Genomic DNA, 24,905 nt, shown 5'->3' with positions numbered 1-24,905 from the left:
ATTAAAGACCCCTGCTTTGGTATTTCAACGTGAGGAAATGATGTTTCCTTCTTAGGAAAATAGAATACTGTCTGTAATGACTTATCATTATTAAAGGGATACTTTCCTGACATGGAACAACCCCCTCGCACATATATACCCATGCCGATTTATTGACTGTAATTTTGAAAAGGTGTTTCTCAAATGGCCTCAAGTTGGTTGGAATATTTGGGCTGGCTCCTCAACGTTGTCCGCATTGTTTCCTCCTTCTCTCTCCGGTCTTCGTTCCTCCTGCGTTTGCAAAGTCTTCAGTGTGTGGAGGTGCACCATGACAGGGGAGAGGGGAGTTGAGAAGACATGTGTGCCATTGGCTACCTGGTGGTGCATTTCTTTTGTTGTTCTGGGTTGTTTTTAGAATTCATATCATTGATGGGCTTGGGGCATTGGTGACAAGATGTTAATAGTTTCTTGACTGGGCAGACAGCTGTGTTGAGAGGTGTTAAGTTTTCAGTAAATTCATCTGTTTTATTAGTTCAGATTTACCTGCAATGTTAGCTCATTTACAACTGAATTTGAGATCTATTTTTTTTTCACCTTTTGCAACTTCTGTTTTTTTCTTTTGTTTCCATGTAATTTCATTTGAAAAATACTGAGATTCCTCCTCAGTACGGTAGGCTGTCTTTACCTATAAATAAACAAGGGTTTGGGGGAAGTCCCCCTTCCTCAAGAATATGTCTTTCTAGGACTGCGTAAGTGATCATCCCGAATTACTAAAAACAAAATATTTGCAGTTATCATTACAGATAAATTCACCCAGTCTATTCAAAGGCTCTGGCATGTTTCTGTTTTGCTCTTCCCAGTTTGTGCTTGTACCGAAGATATTGGCTGTACCAGAGATGGGTAGAAACACAATTTTGGCCTCTTAGTTGAGATGTTGCAGCCTTTTATTGGTATAAAAACCTCGGTGTGATACTATATTCCAATGTTCTTGGCTCTTTCTGTCATTAAATATTGCCATTTCCTCTCCTCTGAATTCTTTTTTGTCCTTCTATGGTCTGAACTGAGAAATCATTCATAATTCTGTGGACTTACCTTCAGTTTTCTTGTGTGTGGATTCCCTTTGCTTCCCTGTGTGAACTGGAAGCTCCTGGAAGGCAGGGGCCTTCTTTGCACTGCCCATGAATCCTGGTGTGAAGCTTCTAAATCTTCCCTGATTCCGTGATTACAATGGTCTCCTCCTATCCTGAGCAATCACATCGGCCACGTAAGCTGTGGTTCTGCAGGCTTTGGCCCTGTCTTTGGATTAAGCTTGCTGGGGTCGATTCTCTCCTGGAATACTTTCTAAGCATGGAAGAAACAGCAAGATAAAGTCACTGTGTCATGGATAGAAATGCTAGGCCAAATTCTCTGAGTCCTGAATGCAAAAATGTTTAGGATTGAAAAATCAGGTTCACATTTCTCAGAATCACTCAGGAGAACAATTTTGTGCCCATTGTCAGTTTTTTGAAAAGCAGTGGGTAAGGTAATGGTTATATAAGATACGTAGCATTTACTGAGTGAGCTCTTGGGGAACAGCATCCATAAAAGCTTCTAGTCCTCTTAGACTAGCAAAGAATAATGGCTAAGAATGTTAACCACTTAGGGCTGGGGAAGGTCTTGGAGATTATATAGCCAAGCCTCCTCCTTTTGTCAGTGAGGGGACTGATTCCTCAGCTGATATAGGTACCCTATTCCAGGACATACAAGGCGGGACACCTGGGTCGCTCGCATGATTCAGCAGCTGCCTTCGGCTTAGGTCATGATCCCAGGGTCGTGGGACCGAGTCCCATATTGGGCTCCCTGCTCAGCGAGGAGCCTGTCTCTCTCTTTCCCACTCTGCCGGTGGCTGCTCCCCCTGCTTGTGCACTCTCTCTCTCTCTCCTTGGCAAATGAATCAATAAAATCTTTAAAAAAAGAAGAACATACCAGACATATGATTAGTAGCAAAATTACTGGGAGCCAGGCACTTGTTTAAATGCTTTGTGCCTATTAATTAATTACCTCATAACAGCTTCGTGAGGTAGCGTTATGTTTATTTTTCTTTTACAGATGAAAAAACTGAGGTTCAAAGAGGTTAGGTCAGTCACCCAAGATCTGATGTCTCTATCTATCTCTAGGATGTGTCTGTTTTTCTCCATCTCCACTGTCCCTGCCTTAGGCCAGGCTACCATCACCTCCTATGGGGACTTCTGAGAGGGCCTCTCGCGGGTCAGCCTGCATCCGTTCTCACTACCTGGATAGGTTCAGCCCTTGGTGGGCTTCCTTAAAACTCCAGTGGTTAGTGGCCACACCTTGCTTGTGGGATTTGCAGGAGGCAGCCCTTCCTGGCTTTCCAGAGGCACGTTTCATGCTTCCTCCCCTGCCTGTGGGACTAGAGCATCTCTGTACACTCCCTCACATGTCAGAACCTGGGCATTTTTCTATCCACCATTCAGATCCTAACTCAGAAGTCTCCCCCTCAGGGAAACCTTCTCTGACTCCTAGCTGAACCATAAGCCACAATTGCAAGGGTTTGAGCCCTCAGGAACTGTATGGATTTGATTTACCGTTGTGTTCCTAAAGCCAATACAACAGTTTCCCCACGTCCACAGAGAATACGGTACGTTCCAAGACCTCCAGTGGGTTCCTGAAACCACAGGTAGTTCCCAACTCTATATACTGTTTTTTCTTATACAGACAAACCTGTGCTAAAGTGTGATTTCTAAATGAGGCAGAGTAAGAGATTAATAACAATAATGAAGAGAACACCTATAATAATATACTACAATAAAGGTTATATGAATATGGCCTCTGTCTTTCAAAATACCTAACTGATTGTACTCACCCTTCTTCTTGTGATGGTATGAGATGATTAAGGGCGTACCTGATGAGGTAAGTGAGGTGAATGACCTAGGCGTTCTGACACAGTGTTAGGCTGCTGTTGGCTTTCCAACGACACGTCAGAGGGAGGACCGCCTGCTTCTAGACTGCAGGTGGCGTGGTAACTGAAACCTCAGGTAGCAAACTGAGGCAACACAGGGTCCCCTGGCTGACAAGCAGCATTTGTTGAAGGAAGGTAGGAAGGAAAGGAGGAGGGGGGCCCTAAGGTGCTGGGAGTGGTTCATTCTGGTTCAGTCAAGAGTGAAGGACTGGAGTTAGGCTTTCTGACGTGGACCCTTACTCGACTGCTCACTAATTGTGAAAATGCCTAAAATGGGAGTAAGGGCAAAGGAAGCTTCAAGATTGATGCCGAGGAGAATTCCAGGCCGTCCCTCTGCGTCTTCTATCCTGAAGGAAGACAGCACAGCTCCCTGCGTCTGAGGTGTGGGCTCTGCGTCGTGACTTCTTTCTCAAAAGTACAGTGTGGAAAGAGGGGTGGAAGAGAGTAACTTCACAGTGGGTCTCTGCCAGGTAGATCAAGGTCAGGGTATCAACCGTGATAAGCCATGTTTATTGTATGTGCCTTTGATAGGACAGGATGAAAACAACACCTTACCTCTGAGGTCTTTCGTCCCCAAGCCTGTAACCCCAGTCTAATCATGAGAGAAACAGCAAACAGATCTCCAATCTACAAAATACCTGGCCAGCATACCTCAAAACTGTCAAGGTCATCAGAGCCAGGAGAGTCTGAGGAACTGTTACAGTCAAGAAGATCCAACAGCGAGATGTGATGTGATATCCTGGTTGGGATTCTGGGACAGAAAAAGAGTAGGTGAAAATAAAGGAAATAGGCATAAAGTATGGAGTTTCGTTAATCATACCATGTCTGTATTGGTTCATTGGGGTGATAATGGGACTCTCTAACCTAAGATGTTACCAGTAGGAAAAACTGGGTGGCAGACTTATGGATGGAGGCTCTCTCTTACTATCTTCACAACTTTTCTGCACATTTGAAACTATTCTAAAGTAACAGGTGTATTTTTTAAAAAGTCATGCTGAGGTTTTGGGGTTTGGGGACTGGGAAAGTCAGTAGTATTAAAAGTAGCAGGGGTGCGACCATGAAGTCACAGGCTCTGTGGGGGGGTGGCTGGTGGTGAAATTAAACTTCGAAGGTCACCGAGGTGCCAGGAGCTGAGGAAGAGGGGGTTCCGCAGAAAGGGAGGCAGGGAAAGAAGGATAGGGGATTGGATTAGAGCTAGAAGAGACAGGAGAGGCCAGGGAAGGATTTTTCAAGATTTAGAAAGATGTGTATTAATCCATAACGTAGAAGAAGAAATTCTTCAAATGCTTGTTTTACTCATGTTTAAGGGTGAGGTATGAAATAGGTGATAGGTGCATGATTAGGGTTGTGGATGGGTTGTCTTAATGTTGATTTTGTAAGCCAGTTTTCTCACTTGAGAGAATCCCAAAATATGGCGTCTGTAGGTCTTTTCTCTAGAACCTTCCATTTCCCATATACAGAGTCTTCTGGTGTCCTTCCTTGGGGATATACAATTGCCTAGGGCATTCTGGGAGCCCAGTGAAAAAGAAGGAAAGGGAGTGGAGTCTTTCCTGTAATGCCCTCATTTTCAATAAGGTGTTTGAAAGGCCCATCTTCTTCTCCGACTCCCCTGGTATTGTGGTCCTTAGAATTTCTCTACCTTGGTTTCTCCAAAGACAAAAGTGAGAGGAAGAGTGGATGCTGTGCTTTGCAGGCAATAGGTAGAGGATGTGGGGGACAGACTTTCAGCCAGCTCCCCCTGATTTTAGCTGCATGCCTTACCCCTGCCTTAACACCAGTGCCTGATACCCAATGCCCTTGATCCCTGAGCTTTCGGGGTGAGGAGTCCTTCATCTTCTCGTCCCACTTCACTTGTGTTTACAGTTCATTTGGAGCATATCTCTTGAAGAGATACTGATCTACATTCTCCCTTTCAGTTTCTTGGACCATGGTTCAGGTTGGATATGTCTCCTATTTTCATCAAAACAGGAGAATATGAAAAAAAGATGGAGATTCTGTTTGTTTCTCCTTGGTGTTTTATGATAATTTCTGAGAAGAAAACAACAGAAGAGTCTTTCTTTTCTTACCATCAAAATTAAAGAAGTCAATTTAAAATCACTACTATTTTCTTATTTATATGTATATGTTCATGGTTTTTGACTATGGGTTTAAATTTAATGTATTATATAGTCTGATTATTTATTTTAATGAAAAAAGCAGAATATAATTAAGGAACAGAACTGTCAGTTTGCTTTTCCAAGGAGTCTGTTGGTTTATGGTTCAGTCCTTAGGGCATATTACCTTATGCCATTGGGGCAGTCCTCACATTTTTGAGAAGTAAGCAGTCTTTGTCAAGTGATGTAAGAATCAAAGCTTGTTTTGTGGAATAAAAGTTAACTGAACTGGAGGCCCTTTTTTGGTACCACCCCATTTGGTTTTTTTCTCCTTTAATATTTTAGTGATTTTTTTTTTTTAATGGCAGTTAAAAAAAAAAAAGAAAGAAAGAAAGAAAGAAAGAAAGAAAGAAAAAGATCCCCTTCGCAGCACCTTGAGCTGTATTTCCTTATCAGCTAGTTGAGGGTGGCGGAAAGGAACGCAGATTTTCCCGAGTCTTTTCTTTCCTGGAGAAAGCAGAAGGCTGGAGATTACCCACGTTTGTGGTTCCTGAAGGTAGAGGGGATGCGATCCGTTCCGGGGAAGTTGTTTCTCAAGGAAATGCTGTCCTTTTCAGTCATGCAACTTGAACTTTCCTTTGGTAAAACTTCAGGTGTGCTCTTAATCTCACAAAATAAACTGAGGATTGCAGGGGGAAGGGAGTTTAGGAGAAGGGGGTGGGGTTATGGACATTGGGGAGGGTATGTGCTATGGTGAGTGCTGTGAAGCGTGTAAACCTGGCGATTCACAGACCTGTACCCCTGGGGATAAAAATACATTATATGTTTATAAAAAATTAAAAAACAAAAACAAAAACAACAACAAAAAAACTTCAGGTGTGCTGAGCAAAATCTTTGCTTTTCTTCTTTTTACTCAGTGAATCCTTTTCATTGTACTCTGGAGTCATGACTCCAATAACTCTCTTCTGGGGGAAATTACTGTGTAGGAAAGGAGCTTAGTCACGGGGTGGAAGGGGTATGTTTCCCTGTTAGTAAATGTCAGCTCAGACAAACACATCTCCTAAGAGATTTCCAAACGGAGGCATCTTCATTTCTCAACATGGTGATGGGATTCTTTTACCCCTTATGTAATCTGTGTTTTCCCAGTAGGGATGTATTAGAATATGGGGGTTGGTGGACCTGGAGGGATGCATCTACCGTGAGGCATCTATAAGAACAGACTCCTCCTACTGCAGAGTGTAATCGCCCCCTACAGAAGTGGGGACAGTGTTTGGTCCTCGTTCTCCCTAAGCCACCAAGTCAACAAGGGATACTTATCTTTAAGAATGTTCACCCCAGATCATACTGAGTATAACTCTACTGTCCCCTCAAACCCAAGACCTACAGCAGTTTCTTTCTTTTAACTTACGTCAGCCTTTAGTCTTTCCCATCATGCTGTCATGGCTTAGCTGGGGAGGCCAAGTTTTCGTTTGTAATCATGAATGCTTATAAGGCAGGAGGCCAAGGCTTCCTAAATTGCTCACTGAGCCTCATTGTAAATTTATATTGAACTCTTAATGGTGGGAGCATTAAAAAATTGGAGCTTCTGAAAGATGATCTCATTTTAGAATTTTTTTTTCCTCTTCTATATTCTCTGGTTTAAACCACATTATTTAAAAAAAAAATTCCTTAGTTAAGTCAGAAGTCTAGATGTGTAATTGTCATTGAGTTTACTTTAATGATAAAAACAGGAAGGAGGTGGTCATCCCCTAGAAAACACTTATTGGATATGCTGTGTCCTTAGGCACTCTGCTGAGCCTCAATATGACTAAGATATGGCTCCTATTCCCAAGGCACTTAAAGACTAGAAGAAAAACAAAGCCTAACTAAAAACTCCATAGTGCCTCTTAGTAGGAAATGTGCTGTGTAACAAATGATCTGAACATTTCCTGGCTGAAAATGACAAATTATCTGTCCTTTCCCTGAGTTTCTGAGAGTCAGGAACATGGGAGCGGCTTAGTTGGCTAGTCCTGGTTCAGAGTCTCTCAGGAGGCTACAGTCAAGGTGTTGGCCAAGAGGGTGGTCTCCTGAAGGCATGACAGGGCCAAGGGTCTGCCTCCAGGCTCACTCACATGGTGGCCAGCTGGAGGGTCTTACTTTCCTGCCACATGGGCCTTTCCCTGCCGCTAGGCACCACATGACAGCTTGCTTCCCCCAAAGTTTGTGATCATAGAGGGAGAAAAAAGGACAAAACAGAAGCTGTACTGGTTTTTGATAATCTGATCTGCACAGTGACATACCAGCACTCCTGCTGTATTCTGTTGGTCACATGGACCAATCTGGTACAATATGGGAGACGCCTGTGACAGGTGTGAATATAAGGGGGGGGCGGATCTCATTGGGGGACATCTTAGAAGCTTGCCACCAATCTTCCATCCGTATACTGAGCTGCTCAGTTTCCAAGATTAACAATGAAGAAGCATGATCAAAAATATCTAGTGATGTCAACCAACACCCTGGGAAGAAAAGGGCAGTGAACCGTAGAGGCGGGGTGGTGGATGTGGAACATAGCTATGGGCCAGCCCAAAAGGGACAGCCACCTCTAGGTTCTGTCTAGGAAACCTTTTGTGTAGAAATTCTAAATTCTAAGTGTCAGACATGATTCTGATTTTGCAAAGAAAGGGATTGAGGATTACTGATCATATTTCTATCAGTAGCAGATGAAGAGTGATTCTCTTTCACTAAGCAATCATGATGCTTTATGAAAATTGAAATGAGAGTAGCATTTAAAAGGGGACAGACTGTATTTGAATGAGTCCCTGCTATGACTCTTATGGTGTGGAATCAAAATTAACCACAGCTAAGCAGTTTTTCTTTGTGTACCACTCTATTTATCCAAATGATGTACTGTTTGTTGTAAGAATATGTAAGAAAAAATTTTGTCAGTGCAACAACAAAATTATTTCTGATTTGGACTGGAGCATCATTTGCTCCTGCCTAGTGCTCTTCTAAACGACAGAATTATTTTACATAAAGAAGTCTACTAAATAGCATTTATTCAATCTGAGAAAATACATCAGAGTACTCGACGCATTTTCCTTGTTACCACATCCTAGTTTTCCTTCAAATATGTAAGAGATACTAAGCAGGTCCAATTTTTACCTCCCATTTCTCCTGTATGTTTGTTTTTGAGGCATGATTGAGGGCTATAAATATCTAAAGTGGCTTTTCTCCCCCTGGCTTCCACTGCTTTAACCTGGCAAAAACCTCAGGAATATATAGAGAGGAATAGCTAGAGGGAGAAGAAATTACATTGGTATTACTTTCTAGCCCTATACTATGTTCAAACTCACTTCTGATCCTTGCTTAATTTGGAACTAGATCTAGGGAGATGGCCAGATATAGGACATGATATAAAATGAGATATTTAGCAAATCATGCATGGATGGCACAGAGATAATAAATAATACTGACAACATGGTTCTTGTCCTTGTGGATGTGCTTAAGTAGGTCCTTTTGGTCTAAATCCTATTAAAATTTTACACTTTTAAGTTGATATTTAGGTACCTGTTGGTAGGGCTTCTGGGTGGCTCAGTTGGTTAGGCTACTGCCTTTGGCTCAGGTCATGATCCTGGAGTCCTGGGATCCAGTCCCATATCGGGCTTTCCCTGCTCTGCAGGGAGCCTGCTTCTCCCTCTCCCTCCACTTCTCCCCCTGCTTCTGCATTCTCTCTCTCTCTCTCTGTCAAATAAATAAATAAAATCTTAAAAAAAAAATACCTATTGGTCTGATGCACCATTTATAGGTAATGCTAGGAAAACTTGAGCTTTGAGCTTAAAAATAAATTTTTCATGCATTTCTTATACGGTGAACAAAAAGAAAATCTACTGACAGCGATGGGACTAATTGTGATTTTGTGTGTGGAGGCAAGGACTGGGTTCTAGGCCATGCATTTCAGCAAGGCATGTAATAGAATACCTAGGCCTGAATTTCCTCCAGTGTAAAGCTATGCAGAACGTCTAGTTGACTTATCAGGGTTTTTCTAGCTCTAAAGTTTCATCCAAAACTTCTTTGTCTGACTTTCTTTTGAACATGTGTAATGTTTTAAATGTCTGGAATTTTTTAAAAATTCTATTTGTTTATTTGAAAGAGAGAGAGCTTGAGAGAGCACAAGCAGGGAGAGGAACAGAGGCAGAGGGAGAAGCAGACTCCCGGCTGAGCAGGGAGCCCCACGCGGGGTCCAGTCCCAGGGACTTCAGATCGTGACCCTGAGCCGAAGGAAAGACACTTAACCGACTGAGCCACCCAGGTGCCCAAATATGGGTAATTTTTATGTACCAATAGTATCATAAAAACGATTTGCTTATAAAATAAGCACAAATTGACAAATTGTCAGTAACGAAGTTTCTTCATAAAAAGTTAATCTCTAGATTGCTTTTGTAAATACATCTTAGAATGTTTCTCTCAGGGTCTTTGGCTCCAGTATATTGATCACAAAGGGCACAGGTCTGAGAAATTAAAGTGATAGTTTGTAAATAACCTTTTTCAGAGATCAAATTATTCGCCAAGTATGCTGTTCTCTGTGCTACTGAGTTAACCATTTGTGCTGCTTCCTAAGAATGCTTTCAGCTGCAGGTGGCTCAAATGCCAACCAGTGTTGGTTTAAAAATGAGAATTTAATTATACCTTACCACAGGAAGCTTAGAGAGAGGTACATCTAGGTTCGTTCAGCTGCTCTGCAATGTTGAGATTCTGATCTGGCACCTCTCTGATTCTCTTGGCCTTTCCATTAGGACCACACAAGGGCTACCCCAGGTCTGAGCAAGGCATCACTTTAGTGTCTCAAGCAGATAACTGTCCTCAGCCAGCCGTGGGTAAAGAGGACAAAATTATCCCGACCACCTGAAGATCAGTCAGAATTCATTATCCCAGTGTTCATCTCTCTTACCTACAGTAATCTGGCCCTCAAATTTATCTTCATTATCCTTCTGCTAGGTTCCTCTGTTTTAGTCAAACTGCTTTCTGTTCTTCCCCCAAAGATGCATTATTTTTAATTTTGCACGATGCTTTTTTCCCATTCTTGTCTGTCCTCTTTTCAAGTTAAAGTCCCATCAAAACGCTACTGAGATTCATTTCAAATTCTCTTTAATCTGGTCTCTTCACTTCAGCTGGAAGGAATCGCCCTTTCTTTTGAGTCGTTGTCTTAGTTTATATTTTGTGTTTGTTTAAGAGCATTTTACAGGATGATTTGTGTCCATATTCCATTAGGTGAAACAAGGCAGATATGATTGTGTCCATTTTCCAGATGGAGAACAGGCTCCAAAGAGCTTGAGTGACTTTCCTCAGGCATCGTGGAACCAAGTGTTAGAGTCAGGACGTCAGTGAGTCTGGGGTAATAGACTCTGTAACAAACATGCTCCCCAATAGTGCAGAACAGAGAATATAAATGTTTATTTCTCTCTCCTGTGAAAGACTAAGTGAAGGCTCTAGGTTGACAGATGGTTCTGCCCCTCGGAAGGGTTGAGGGGCCTCAGGCAACCATCTCCAATACCTGGCCTCCAGGGTTGGACTGGACCTTGGTGGTTCCAGCCAAGGAAAGGGAAATAGAGCAAAATCCGCATGCAGGTATCTTCTCAGGAGTGAGGTGGAAGCTGCATGTTTGCTAGAGTTCATTGGCAAGAGCTCAGTCTTGTGACCTACCAGCTGCTAGACTGGGAAGTGCACCCTGGCCTTGGGGCCAGGAACCAGGGAAGAGTAGCAGCCTTGTCTGTCACAGACCGGGAGTACAGATCTCCTGCCTCCAGGGCTGGTTTGAGTTCGTGTGGTTTATCATTGCCTTTGTCTCCCTTGTGGTAAAGCCACAGTGGAGCGGCGTCTGGTGGAGGATGCCATGCTTGCGGCGCGTGAGGCTCTGTGTGAATTACAACAATCAGAGCTCCTAGAGGAGGGAGGGCATCTCCTTAGTTCTCCTGGGCCACTCACATCCCATTTTTAAAACTCTGAATGGTGGTTCTCTTTCATAGACACCAAGACATAGCACACCAGACACTGAGCACCTCCCCAGCGGCTGACCTTTGGGGGGTAGCAGATCAGACATGTTCTGTCCGATTCCACTGACTGGCCCATTCCTCAACTCCCACCACTGTGATCTAGACACGCTCTGTGCTAGCCTCGCTTCAAGCATGCAGCAAAACATGCAAAATGTTATGATGTGTTGCCATGCTGACAGTGTCAACTTAACTACGGCTGACAAACAGTTTTTAAATAGAACATGTCAGTTCATGGCAGTATTTTCCATCTGTGTTTTTTTTTTTTTTTTCCTTTCCCACACTTAACACCGAACATTTGAATGTCGCCACAAAGGCTTAGTTTACACTTCCAGTCAGTTACATTAATGACTTGTTAAAACCATATTTTGGAAATGAGCAAAACAATCAACAGTGTTTAGAAAGAGGAGTCTCTTGCTGGAGAAGGCAGTTCTCAGAGCCAGTCTTGGTAGTTTGGTTTCCGCTGCTTTCCCTTCTTTGCTCTGTCTTGCCTTCTTCAGCTCTGGTTGGGTATTGGTACCCACAGGAGCTTTTCCCCTCCAGCTCTGAGCAAGATTCCAGTAAAGTTCAGAGGGCCTGCTGCACGAGATACAGGCCTGCACCGAGATGCCCAAACAGTGACGTCTAGAATATGGGCCACCGTAATGGCTGCCCTCACCAGCTCTTGACATTTCGCTGATAGTGCAAAGTGCACCTCACCTTCTCAACACTCCCCTGCTAGGTTGTGCCCCTTCCCCTTCCTCTTGCTACTCACCTAACAGAGAGACTGACATTACCCATTAGGAACTTTGAATGTCAGAACCACTGTAAGTGCCTTAATTGTGTTTTAAATGATGTCTTGGGTCTGTGCACTTATAATGAAAATATAGAGTGACAATGTAAGCCTTAAAAAGTCTGTTCCTGCGATGGTTCAATTTTGCCAGCTTTTTGTGTCATTACAGATTTTTAAATTCTAAAGAAATTTGATTTCTTTAAAAAAAAAGAAAAAAGTATTGTTAATACGCTACTTTTCATTCCAGGCACTGGGTATTCCTTGCTGGTTTTCATAGTTTGGGCTTTGGCTGCAAATGTTTGGACATCAGCTCAGAACATCATCTCCAAGGGAACACTTTGCAAGTGTTATCTCCTTGTTCACAGGAACCCAAGGTGGACCTAGCAGAGAATTGTTTAGTGATAGAAACTGAAATAGCAATAAAAAGAGGGATGGCCAAATTATGTAAAATCAGAGTGCATGAATAATTCAGGGCTCGCTTGAGTGCGATTTTTATTTTTATTGTTAAATAATACTAACATTTCCATGAACTAATAACACACAGACTAACCAACTGGTAAGCTTTTTGTTGGGAGGTTGGGGTGACGGGGGGGGGGGGTAGGAAAAGGACCAAGTAGTCGGCTTTTGGAGAGGGAGCGTTCTCAGTGCCGCACTGATACAATCATCTGTTTTATAATTTCTTTTTTTTTTTCGTTTTATAATTTCTTAACTATATTGAATATAAGGAAATTAAACCCCAGAGAAATTCATTAGTACATCTTTGTTTACAGATTCTCTGGAATAACAGTAATGTTTTATGAACTTAAGAACTTCTCTACTGAACCTCAGAATTTGAATCTAGTACAGTATGTTGCTTTTAAATGTAAATTCTAAGTGTGTATTCCTGTGTTTGTAGAACTGAAGTATGTAAGAGTTTCTTTTATTGTGATTCCTAAGGTATCTATCTCCATATAGATATGGAGCCACAGTGGGAGAGATTGAAGCCTCCTGCAAGCTTATTTTAATCTCAAGCAGAAGTTATTGTTAGCTAAAAAAGAGGAGTATGTTGGGATGCCTGGGCAGCTCAGTCACTTAAGTGCCTGCCTTCAGCTCAGGTCATGATCAAAAGATTGAGGGTCCTGGGATTGAGTCCCGCACTGGGCTCCTTGCTCGGCAGCGAGCCTGCTTCTCCCTCTGCTTGTGCGTTCTCCCTGTCTCTCTGACAAATAAATAAATAAAATCTTATAAAAAAATTAAAAAAAAGGAAAATCTTGGCTATAATGAGCTATACATCATGGATCTTTTAAGCAGGTTCGAAGAGGAATGGAAAGTGAGCAAAGGCATTAAATCATTAGGAAAACAGTAAACATTGGAGAGAGAAACATAAAGTGTAAATTATGAAAAAGGAACTCTCAGAGGAGTATGATGGGGAGACAGGAACTTTTAGGTAGTCTACTAAATGGATGAGTACTGCCTTTAATGGCCTTGCTTAATCTAACGAAATTGTAATTAGCTCAGGAAGAACCATATTAACTAAGAGATCAAAAACCAAAAGCAAAGCTTGGTGCAAACCTAGGTAAATAGCACCCTGGTTGTGTGGGGAGGAACATTCAGTATTCCAGAAGAATCCGTTATCATGTGATTCTGAGTTTTAAAAACCAATATATTTTTATTCTCATTCTTTGAGAGAAGACACAAGAGATTTTATAAACCCATGGGGGAAAATGTTTTGGGTTGACCCCGGACTAGAAAACACCGGGAGAGCCCAGGCAAAGCTCAGACAGGAGTCCGATGGGAGCACAGTCGTGGGAGGTCCCGTGGAAGGTCCCGTGGAAGGCAGCTTTATCACCCTGGATGTCACCTTGGTATTGTCCAGTGGGAAGGGCACTTTGAAGAGGGAATAGATTCACTTTGGTTGGGAAACTATGAGCACGTAAGCAGCCAGTCTTCTGGTACAAGGAAATGCATTTATGGATGCGTAACAAACACTGAAGAGAGATCAGGATTCCTAGTAGGTAAAATAAATTATCTTAAATTTTAATTAAAGATTAATGATGAAACTGTTGGGCCTATAAAAGATAATTTCTGAAGGAGCTCAATCTTGTAAGGCAGATTGTGCTGCTGTTAAATACATTAACATTAGTACATGTGCAGCTAATAAAATAGTATAGCTTTTACAAACATCTCTCTCTCTCTGCATCCCCCCCCCACACATACATGCACAAAGTAGTAACAACTAGCCCCATTCCTCAGACGTAGACCCTGTGCAGAGAGTCTCTCCTAGTAAATGCACTGTTCTAGGGGACCAGAGACAGGAGCCATTCCTGATGTAATGGAGACACATGATCAGGCAAACCAAGGAAATAAATTCTAAGTCCTTAACCAAAAGATGTGTCAGAATCACCTGAAAAGCGTTTTCGAAAGCCCTTCCCCCAACTCTCTGAAACCCTAGCCCCACCCCCCATGAAATTCTAATGTGCCCTCTATTCTTAAGAGAAATGCCAAGATTAGAGTTATTTCATTCCCTCTTTTTCTGTCTTTCTGATACCTGTATACGAGATTATTTATAATGAACACGGGACATCCGAGTAGAATTTTTTTTTTTTTAAAGGAGGAGGTGAAACCAAGGAGGAGAAAATATCTCCCCAAATTTCTCATTGGTTCAAAAGATTGAATACCTGTTAGAATTGGCGAGGGCTATTTTTTATTTTCAACCACACATGTTCTGTCACCTTCTCTGGCATGCTTGTTTTATTTATTTCTGAGGTAGAAAATGATTACTGTAAAGTTGTATTTGTCCAGGGTCTCGTGCTTTGATAAAAGGAGTAAAATAAAGATCTCACACTCACTCTGGGCTTTCATTAATGATGATTATTAGCCCTGTTCTGAACTATTGACAAAGTGTTATAGAATCTTGAGAGGAGAACTTGTATTCTTTTAAATAAAAAACTAGTTAATTAGAACTCTTTTCTAATGAAAATGACCTAATTCTGCTGCTAAGTGCTAATTTAAAAAAAAAGAGAGAGAGAGGGAGACAAGGCTAAAAGATAGTTTGCAAAAATGCATATTGATTCACATAAATCAATAAGTTAGAACACGATTGAGGCTTGAACTGCTCTGGAGTTTCTAAAATGTCCTCTATCTTCCTGTGCGATAGCAGAAAATGTTTCCCTGCATTTTGATAACCAACATGAAAATTAGATATTAATATATACAGGGAAAGACAGAGACAGAGAGAAAATACTTAACACCCCAAGAAGGAAGCAATCGTGCCATTACTCACAAGTGGCATTGCTATGAGTGACTTACTCAGTCATTCTAGAACAAGTGCAAATCTGTCTCTCAGACCAAAAAAAAAAAAAAGAAAGAAAGAAATAGGAAAAAGTGGGGGATGTATTTAGAAGGCATCTATGCCTTATATTTAAGTGCTTTTGTGTTTTGCTTGAACACTGAGGTCTTTGTAGTCATTTTGTACCTGTTTACTCACACAAGACTTGCAAATAACAGAAAGAACTGGGAAATCAGTTTCTTTTTTTTTCAGCTGGAAGACATGGTGTCTCGTAATTATTTCAAAAGCAGAGGCCTCGCTGTTTAAAGCTTATTAAGGTTTATTTTCTAAAAATTTCCTCTTTGTCAGCTGAGGTGACAGCAAGGCCAGGTGACCCCAAAGGAGACTTATCGACCGACCTCTAGACTTTTCAATCAGAGGCTTGTCACCTTGAAATCACCAGCATTTGCACATGGAATGTCTGTATACTACTGTGCAGGACATAAATATGAATCTGGCTGATCTGGCTCTTACTTTGCACATTAACGATTCCCGGCAATTGTCTGGAAATGAGCTTGAGGGTTAGGCTTGCCGCTGTCCTGTGATTTCTCTCTTAACCTGGTTACATTCCTGGCTTTACAAGACAATCAGACAAGAAGGCAGAAGTGAAGAGCGGGTATTTGTATGCACAGAGGCCGTCTTTCCTGCATTGGGGCACCTGGGGTGGTAGGTATGTTGGCTGACTACTTTTTGTTTGTTTTGATTAATTCACTAAACTATAAGTTCTTTTGAACTGTGACAGTACGTTCAGTCTAGCATCTGGAAAGCAGAAGATATTAAATAAATGTTGGGTGACTTTGTTGACGGACGTCTTCTGCATATGTTCACATAGTAAAATCCATTATTAGATACTGAGAGGTAAGAAAGATTTGAAGGCTAGTTCAAGAAGCTTGCAACAATAGTATGTATTTTCTATTGTTTTCACCACTGCTCTTAAAAAAAGGACAAAAAAAAAAGTTCACCTTCATTTCTCTCTGGTCTTTGTCTCCAGTGGAGATTGAGCGGGGGAGGGATTGTTCTGTAGCTACTCCGGGATGCGTTCCCAGGGCTGAGCGGTGCCTGTCACATAGTAGATACTCAGCAACTATTTGCTGAATGAAAGAATGAGTGTGTTTTGCAAATAGTGGAGAAGTGAAAGGAGGAATGTACTATCCTCGTCTCTAGACCTATCACCCACAAACCAGGTGTATTTCTTACTTGCGTTGGATAAGATTATATTGTTTATTATTTTTAATTTGGTTAAAAAGATCACATAGTCGTTTTAGGTACATCACGAAATTACTTATTTTGATATTTACTAGGTGGATTTCGTGCTGAAGTCAAAAGAGAGGGGAGGGACCCACAGGTTGTTGACAGATCAGTGAGTTGCAATAGCATCATGGTACTTCTGTAGCTGTATAAGGCTTCGTTCGCTGCATACACACTGATGTCATGTGCTAGAACCACAGTCCAGAAAGGACTTCATGAGGTGTGCGAAGAAGAACATGGGTCCGGGAACTGAGTTCCGGTCTTCTCCTTGTCATTGACTGGCTGTGGGCCTTTGGACTCTGATCTCTTAGGACCTCTATAAGCCTCACTCCTACTATGTGGTCTGTCATATTACGCAGATAATACATATTAGAGGAGATTTGGAATCAATGGCACAGAGCCCCCAGCTTTCCCTCTGTTCTTCTTCTTCCTTTGGTGAAATGAAGGTATGATAGTAACGGACCCGTAGCATTTCTGTGTCAATTAAAGAGATAATTTATGCAAGACTCCAGTTTCAGTAAGTGTTTAGCGAATTCCAGCAATGACTAGCTCTTGTTCTGTATCTACATATATATGATTCTATGAGAAATTGTCCCAACCTATCAATAACTCAACTTAAAAAATGTCCAGGCATTCTCAGGGTCCATCCTGATAACTTCTGTCAGGTAAAGAGAAAAATTGGTGGGTTTTCCATTTCAAATCTTATACACAGAGCATTTTCAATTTTGAAAATGTCAGCGCGTTGACAGTACTCCTTTAAAAGCAGCTTTGTTGTTTTTAAATTACATTTGTTAAGCTTGAAATCCATAATGTGAATGATAGGCCCTGGTGGTATTTATGTAAAAATTAAAACTGTCAAGTTGTATTAAGGTTTAATCACTGGCTGTGGCATATGAGTCACAATTTCTCTGCACTTGCCCTCTTGGTGCACTTTTTTTTTTTTTTTCACTATAGATCTGAGCTATAGAAACATTACATGCCCCCCCCTTTTTAAGACTCTTCCTTAGAAAATTCCTCCATGAGTTTATGTCAAAGATGATGTGGCAGAAGAAACTAGCATAATTCTATGCATATCGTCACTTTGGTGTCATCTCATTGGATCCCTACCATGAACCAGCAATACATTATTATGTCCCTCGTGCAGCTGAAGATACTGAGTCTCAGAGAGATAAACCAGCTGGCTAAGTTCCTTTCCAAAATACTATACCCTAACCTTCTATTATGTTCTTCAAATTCTGCCTGGATTAATCTTACCTACCCTTTTGTGACCTCAAAGCTACTTCTAATTAACATCTGTGACTAGACTGTTAGAAAGATGTGTTAAAATAATTTTAAATATATTATGGTTCAAAAAGTAAGATTTAGGGATGCCTGGGTGGCTCTGTGGGTTAAGCCTCTGCCTTCTGCCTAAGTCATGATCTCAGGGTCCTGGATCTCATGATCCAGGATCAAGCCCTGCACTGGGGTCTCTACTCCACAGAGAGCCTGCTTCTACCTCTCTGCCTACATGTGATCTCTTTCTCTCTGTCAAATAAATGAAATCTAAAAAAAAAAGAGAGAGAGAGAGATATGTATGTGTGTATATGTATATATGGGTGTATATGTATACGTATACATATAAATAAAAAATAAAATAAAAAAATCTAAAAATCTAAAGAAAAGATATATATGTATGTGTGTATATGTATATACGTATGCATACGTATATACATATACACACATATATACATATACATACATACATATATACGTACAGAGCACTTTTTAAAAATAATAAACACCTTTCAAAGGTGGACTGGATAAGCTTATTGCCCTGGAAGTTGATATATACAGACATACATAGTTCAAAAGTTTCAATCTCCATATAATAAGAGAGATACAAATAACCTATGAGTAATCACTAAGAAAGGGATTGTCTTCACAGTGCAGGTTTGCGTCCTGGCACTGTTCTAGTGTTGTGTCAGCTGAGTGGAGTGACCCTTGACAAGGAGGCCCATGGTTCAGACTAACATTGCTTCTTCACAGTGCACCTCCAAAGATGCATTGCCACAGTCAGGTTCCTATTTGAGAGCTTTGACTGTCCCAAGTCCAGAGTGTTTATCGGGTTTGAGAAATGGTCTTCTGTTCTTGCTCTTTCCTCTTCTCAGAACGTCGAAGTCAGATTGTTCTACCTTACAGATAAAATTCCAATTGAGTGTACCTCAAAGCAGAGGAGGATTTACTACTTTTAATGCAAATAGTAGCATTTCAATAGCATTGCAATGTTCAATACTGTACATTTCAGCCCACGGTTAGCCTGTCCTGTGTGGCTGCTGTCCCCTGGGGTCTGATGAGCACTTCCTGGTCAGGGACTGCCTCGGGGTCACTGGGGACCTAGCCCCTGAGCTCTGGTGTGGGTGAAGAAAAGGAACTGGAGTCTGGTGTTCTGCTGCAAGGATGGATAGACCTGATAGCCGAGGTCTGACTCACAGCTCTGGGGCGGTGCTGTGATGTGCTGCCCGATGCCCTTCCAGGATCAGGAGATTCATTTTCCCGTCTGCCGTCAGTCATGCTTCACAGTGGAGTCTTTGCTTGGAATTAGACCCTGCCAAAGGAAGCTGCCTCTCCCAGGGCTCCGTGACTAGTCTGGACGGATGTACTAAGGCCCGGCTCCCTTGTTTCAATGAAAGGCGGCTCTGAAGGACCGTGTGGGCTCCGGAGCTCCTGGTGAGATCCCCCGCATCACACTCCCTCTCCTGCCCTCTGCCCCTTCCGCTGCTCTCACCTCTCAGCTCTTGAGAGCCCTTCCTACCAGAACTCTTGCACACAAAGCTCAGAATCTGTTTCTCTAGGAATCAACCTGGGACAACTTCCACCACGTTTCTCTGGTCAGCTTTATAATTTCCATAGATCTGAGACCAGATAGGTCTCCTAAATGTCTCCTAAATACTTACTCATTAATATTAGTCCCTGAATGGTGTTCTTCTGATAATTAGTGTTCAGTGCCAGGTGCCAGGAGGGTAGAGACAGCTACTGTTCAAATTTAAGGCAGCAGGGAACTCTAGGTCTGAATGTTGATAAGCAGCCCTGGTTGTATTCATAAGTCAGCATGGGAGAGGGAATGAAATAGAGAGTACACGTATCATTCCACAATTAGAGATCTCTGGGAACATTCCTGTCTGGGCATTCAGAGTAGTAGATGCCCAGTAGTGTGTGTGTGTGTGTGTGTGTGTGTGTGTGTGTGAGAGAGAGAGAGAGAGAGAGAGAGAGAGAGAGAAAGACAAAGAGAATGTGAATCATTTGTAGCAGTAGTACTATCTTGTGTTCAATGTTGGGACTATAGAAATGAGTAAGACAAGACCTGCCCATTTTTTAAAAAAAGATTTACATATTTGTTTATTTGAGAGAAAGCACGAGAGAGAGAGCAAAGGAGAAATAGGCTCTCCACTGAGCGGGGAGCCTGATGCAGGGCTCGATCCTGGGACTCCAGGATCATGACCTGAGCTGAAGGCAGATACTTAAGTGACGGAGCCATCCAGGTGCCCTAATACCCCCATTTTAAAGACAGAGGAACTGAGTCTTCATGATTTTCCAGGAGTAACATAATTATTCAGCCTCAGAGTCAGAATTCAGACTCAGATTTAACTTCGTTATTGTCCGTTACACAATATCTTGTTGATTCTTTTCAGTTGTCTTCAGTGGTCTACTGTAGCCTATCAAAAAGAAAAGCCTCTGTGACAAGCAAGTAGAATGAAGACTAAAATAACACTGGATGCTTGATTTGAGGTCATAAATATTTGTTTAAACTCCTCATTAGCTCTTGTTGAGACGGCCTTCATGTTGAGCTGGCTGATGGCGAGACCACTGGGATACCATTGGGTCGTAGGATGAGCTGCCCGGCCGACTTTTAGCTGCCCCTCAGAATGCCATCTCTCACAGACTTAAATCCTGGATCCTCTCTGCTAGAGGAGCATATCTATGGTGCTTTATATTCTATTACCCCATAATATACAATGCGTTTTATTTATGTTCGTCATCTTTTATACAGAACTGTCACAAAATACGTCACTGCTGATTACAGTCTATATGGGCAAGCTACACGGGTGAGTTATGCCCCTCACCATAGATCATTCCAGTAGTACCTGGCTGGGAAGGGAGGGGGATAAATCCAAAACAATGATAGATGTACTTCAAGAGGTTCAGAGATGCCTGGGTGTGGAGAGAAACCTACAGTTAAAAATGCCTCGAAGTGCCCTCTTTTATCTTGTAACCTCTTAGCTCTGCATTTGTCTCTATAGAACATGCTCGGCCCAGCTGTTGTGAACACTCGGCGGTTCCTCATCGCCCACCTGGTCCGAACGCTAGTCGCACCTCTCATCTTTCAGTAGTGCCTATACGCCCATGACCACCACCACTTTCTCCTTTAACTTCAGCAGCATTTGGAGAATCTGTCCCCCTCTCTTGTAATATTTTTTGGAAGTCATGAAGTTTTCCCTTTACCTCCTCAATGCTGTAGAATCCCTCACTACCAAAATATTCAAAGGGGGTCCTATATTAATCTAAAACCAAGTATATATAAATATTGTCTCTGCTGACATGTTTGAATAGAACTTGACTTTTAGTCAACTTTAGCCATTCTCCATTGATTGATGCTCTAATAAATCCTAGGAAGGCCTGTGCTAGGGATGCCCAAGGATGAGCAAGACACAGCCTGGACCCTCAAGGAGTCTGAAGTCAAGTAAGGGAATGCAGACCCGCGAGCAAGGGATTATAATAGAGTAGGTGAGTGATAGTATAAGGAAAGATCCAGGGTCCTTGGGATCATGTGCGGTGCGTCCAAGTCAGCCCGGGAAGCCTGGAAAGCCCTTGAAGGACTGACACTAGGATTAGTCCGGGGAGATTTGTGTCAGGGGCAGAGTGGGGAGGAGCTGCCATGCTGCACGAAGAAGTGTCTTTGGAAGACTGGGGACACAGTGATGGTTGTTATGGTTGGTAAGGAAGACGAGGTGACAAGAGGAGAAAGGAAGCCTCAGGTGGGTCCAAAGGGACCTTATAGAGCCTAGTACGCAGCCTAACCTTAATCCTGAGAGTAACAGGGACCTGTTAAAGGGGTTTACATAGAAGAGTGGCAAGAGGCGCTTCCGTTATAAGATGATCTCCCTGGCTTCCTTGCAGAGAGTTAAGGTGAGGTTGGACCTTTTGCAGTGGGGTTGGTGAGAGCAGCCTCAGTTGTGACAGGGACAATGGGAAAAGGGATGGATGATATTTTAAAAAAAAAAAAAGAAAAAAAAGAGAGAGAGAGAGAGAGAGAGAGAAGACTTTTTTTTTTTTTTTTTTTTTTTTAATGTAGGAAAGCCTGCATGGTGCCAGGTTTGAGCAGTTGGGAGGAGGGCGGTGCGGTTTCCCAGCATGAGGAACTGAGGAAGAGGAAGCGGTGTGGGGAGGGGGTGACAGCGTTGGAAGTTGTGGTGCCTCTGGGACCCTTGAGATGTGTTGTCCAGGGGGGGCCGCCAGTTGCATGGTTGGAGAGCTGAAGACCTAGAGACAGAGGCCGTTCCCATCATCACAAAAGAATCGAAGGGAGGGCCGTGGAGGAACCTCACAGGGAGAAGGGGAAGCGAAGAGGCAACTGATCTTGGAACTGAGGAAACACGATCATTACACAGTAAATAGATGCACAACAGATGGCAGAAGGCAAACTGAAGACAGGGCAATATTTCCACGTTCACATTTTTACTCCAGTGCAAATACCATTTCCAACAACAATTAAAAAATCAAAAAAACCCAAAAAACCAAAAAACCCAAATCATGCCGCATCCCCCTCCCTTGTTCCCACATTCCTCTTGAGGTCCTGTTCCTGCATATTGACAGTGTCCACACACTTCTCATCAGAAGGTGGACTTAGTGCTGCATCCTGGCCCTTTTCATCAATATATGATCAACACTTTTTTTTTTTTTAAAGATTTTTATTTATTTATTTGACAGACAGATCACAAGTAGGCAGAGAGGCAGGCAGAGAGAGAGGAGGAAGCAGGCTCCCCACTGAGCAGAGAGCCCGATGTGGGGCTCGATCCCAGGACCCTGGGATCATGACCTGAGCCGAAGACAGAGGCTTTAACCCACTGAGCCACCCAGGTGCCCCTGATCAACACTTTCTGTGTTTCTTCAGTTTTCATTTACGAATGGGGGCTTTGAAGCCCATCAGTTTCTTTAGGAAAGTGACCAGTCCTCTTCTTTGCGTGGACGGAAAAAAGAGAGACAGAATTGGAGGGTTTAGCCACAGCGATTTTCATTCATAAAGTGCGAGGGTAATATGATGATGGCACTGCAGGGCTGGGGCACGAGGAGACACGTTTAGAATTTCATGCTGCCTTTGCGGCTCCTGAGCCCCGCCCGCAGGGTGACGGGTGACGGGGACATCATGTGCCCTCACATCTGATCCCTGAGCGCTGCGCGAAAGCGGGCCAGACTGTGGCCTCAGGCTCGTGACTTGGGGTAAATCGTCCTCTTGAGAGGCACCTGAATCTTCTCTCGTGCTTCCCGGGAAATGGCTTCCCAGGTCCTGAGAAATGGAAAACCCAAACCCCAAAAACCCAAGGAACAAAGTACTCAGAAATGGAAGCCGAGGAACGAGAGGGTCTGCTGACCCCGAGAGCCGAATCGGACCCCGCTCTTTGCTGAAGCCTTGGGTCTAAGGGTCCTGGTCCTTAGGCCAGAAAGTCTGTGTTGGGTTCAAATCTTGGCTCTGCTGTTGATAAGCTGTACGGTCTCTGGCTGTGAATACATTCATCTTTAAGTTGTGGCTGCGTGTCCCTTTCTGGAGACTAAACGAAATAGACATGACGTGTCATGTTTCAGTATTAGTTACTGTTTCCTTATTATTATGATTATCTAATACTGAAGTTGTAGGCGTAGAATCTTTTTAGTATTTTTCCATATTATGACTGCAGTGGTCTCTGTGCTGAGGAGCCTCTCATGGTCTGACCGCCTGGTTTGTGAAGGCCTCATTTCTGAAAGTGCATGAGCCCATTCACATCCTTAAACCCCTTGGTTCATTTTATCTTGTTTTGTTTTGTTTTGCCTCAAAACAAGCTGATCTTCAGCTGCTTTCTCAAAAAGATCCAAGTCTGGCTGTTTTCCCTTAGATGGATCTTTTTCTTCTCTGTGAACGAACTAGAGGCTTGCCTGATGGAAATTTATAAATGTTCTTCTATCTTTGGGTATTTACTGGAGCCCTGAGATCATCTCTTTTTTTCTTTCTTTCCCTATGATTATTAGATCCATCAAATACCATTTTTACAAAAACATTTTCATAGCTGGCCACAATTAACAATTTTATTGAGAGCGGGGAGATCCCTAAGGGGTTTGGTATTCTTCGTTGGGGTCAAGAGTACAGAAATAAATTCCCTAAGCAAGATACCCAATCTGTATGAAGGCAATCTGTGGTGTAAATAAAACTATTTGTTTGCTTACATCAGGTCATTGTATTTCTAGTCAAAGTTTTTTTTTTTTTTCTTTAAGATTTTATTTATTTATTTGACAGATCACAAGTAGGCAGAGAAGCAGGCAGAGAAAGAGGGGGAAGCAGGCTCCCTGCTGAGCAGAGAGCCAGATGTGGGGCTCGATCCCAGGACCCTGGGACCATGACCTGAGCCGAAGGCAGAGGCTTTAACCCACTGAGCCACCCAGGTGCCCCTCTAGTCCAAGTTTTAAACACAAAACAAGCTATATCTGCATGGAATTTCATGGTGAATCTTTTATCTGTGTAGTAAACCATCCAACTTTCTAATTTCTATCTCTTGGGGAAAAAAAAGTTCCCTTTTTACTATGAATGTTACAGAAAAGCATATGTAATTTAAGTCCAAATTTTCTTAACTTAAGAATTCCACTTTCCTTGATGGGTTTTTTTGTTTGTTTGTTTTGTTTTGTTTTGTTTTTAGATCCTTGCTTGCTTGTTTGACTTCTCTCTCCATCAAAATGGTCAGGTCATGACCTGTAGAAACCATTTTGAGCATTAGAAGGGATGCGCACCTCCTCATCTCCTACCTGAAAGTCTTCAAAATCAAAGCAATATCAAACTACAAAGTAATTAAGAAATCAACGAAGTTCTGATTTTTTTCACCAAAGAGTACATCAGGATTTGTTGTTGTTTTGTTTTGTTTTGTTTTCTCTCTCTCTCTCTTTTTTGAAAACATCAAATAACAGCTTCTTTCAAAAAAAAAAAAAAGTGTATTAGTGTCCCTGCTTTGCTGCTGCCCAAGCACATTTCTTAGCCTCTCTTTGGGTAATCTGACACTGGGTCAGCTCTACTAAGCTATTTGGGAATCTAGCTCCAAAGCCAGAAGATGTTGGTAAGCGAAAAATAACTCAGTATGTCATTCTGTTTTATAAAACTAACTTTCTCTGAGGTCATTGGCAAATAACACCTACCTTTCAAGGTAAAAATTTTGTCTTTTAGTGTTGAAGAATGACAAAGAATATGTTTTGACAATTTAAAAAATCACGTTGGAGAAGGAAAGCTTAAGTACTTCAGTTCCTATCT

The 24,905-nt window shown here is 42.3% G+C and overlaps 1 protein-coding gene across 11 annotated transcripts in view; it reads left to right on the top strand.

Moving 5' to 3' along the window:
- Positions 1-24,905, top strand: part of ESRRG (estrogen related receptor gamma) — a 622,335-nt gene that overhangs the window by 317,901 nt on the left and 279,529 nt on the right. Inside the window, exon 1 of one of the 11 annotated variants that reach the window (XM_059145043.1) lies at positions 15,582-15,806. The exons of the other annotated variants lie outside the window; for them this stretch is intronic. The gene's annotated coding sequence lies outside the window, so the exon portion shown is untranslated. Of the gene's footprint in view, positions 1-15,581; positions 15,807-24,905 lie in introns of those variants that run through there. 11 annotated transcript variants of the gene reach the window in all.

This window comes from Mustela lutreola, chromosome 14 (assembly GCF_030435805.1).
Source record: "Mustela lutreola isolate mMusLut2 chromosome 14, mMusLut2.pri, whole genome shotgun sequence".
Lineage (NCBI taxonomy): Eukaryota > Metazoa > Chordata > Mammalia > Carnivora > Mustelidae > Mustela > Mustela lutreola.
The sequence above is the reverse complement of the archived record's forward strand: the minus strand, read 5'-3'. Positions and strand labels throughout refer to the sequence as shown.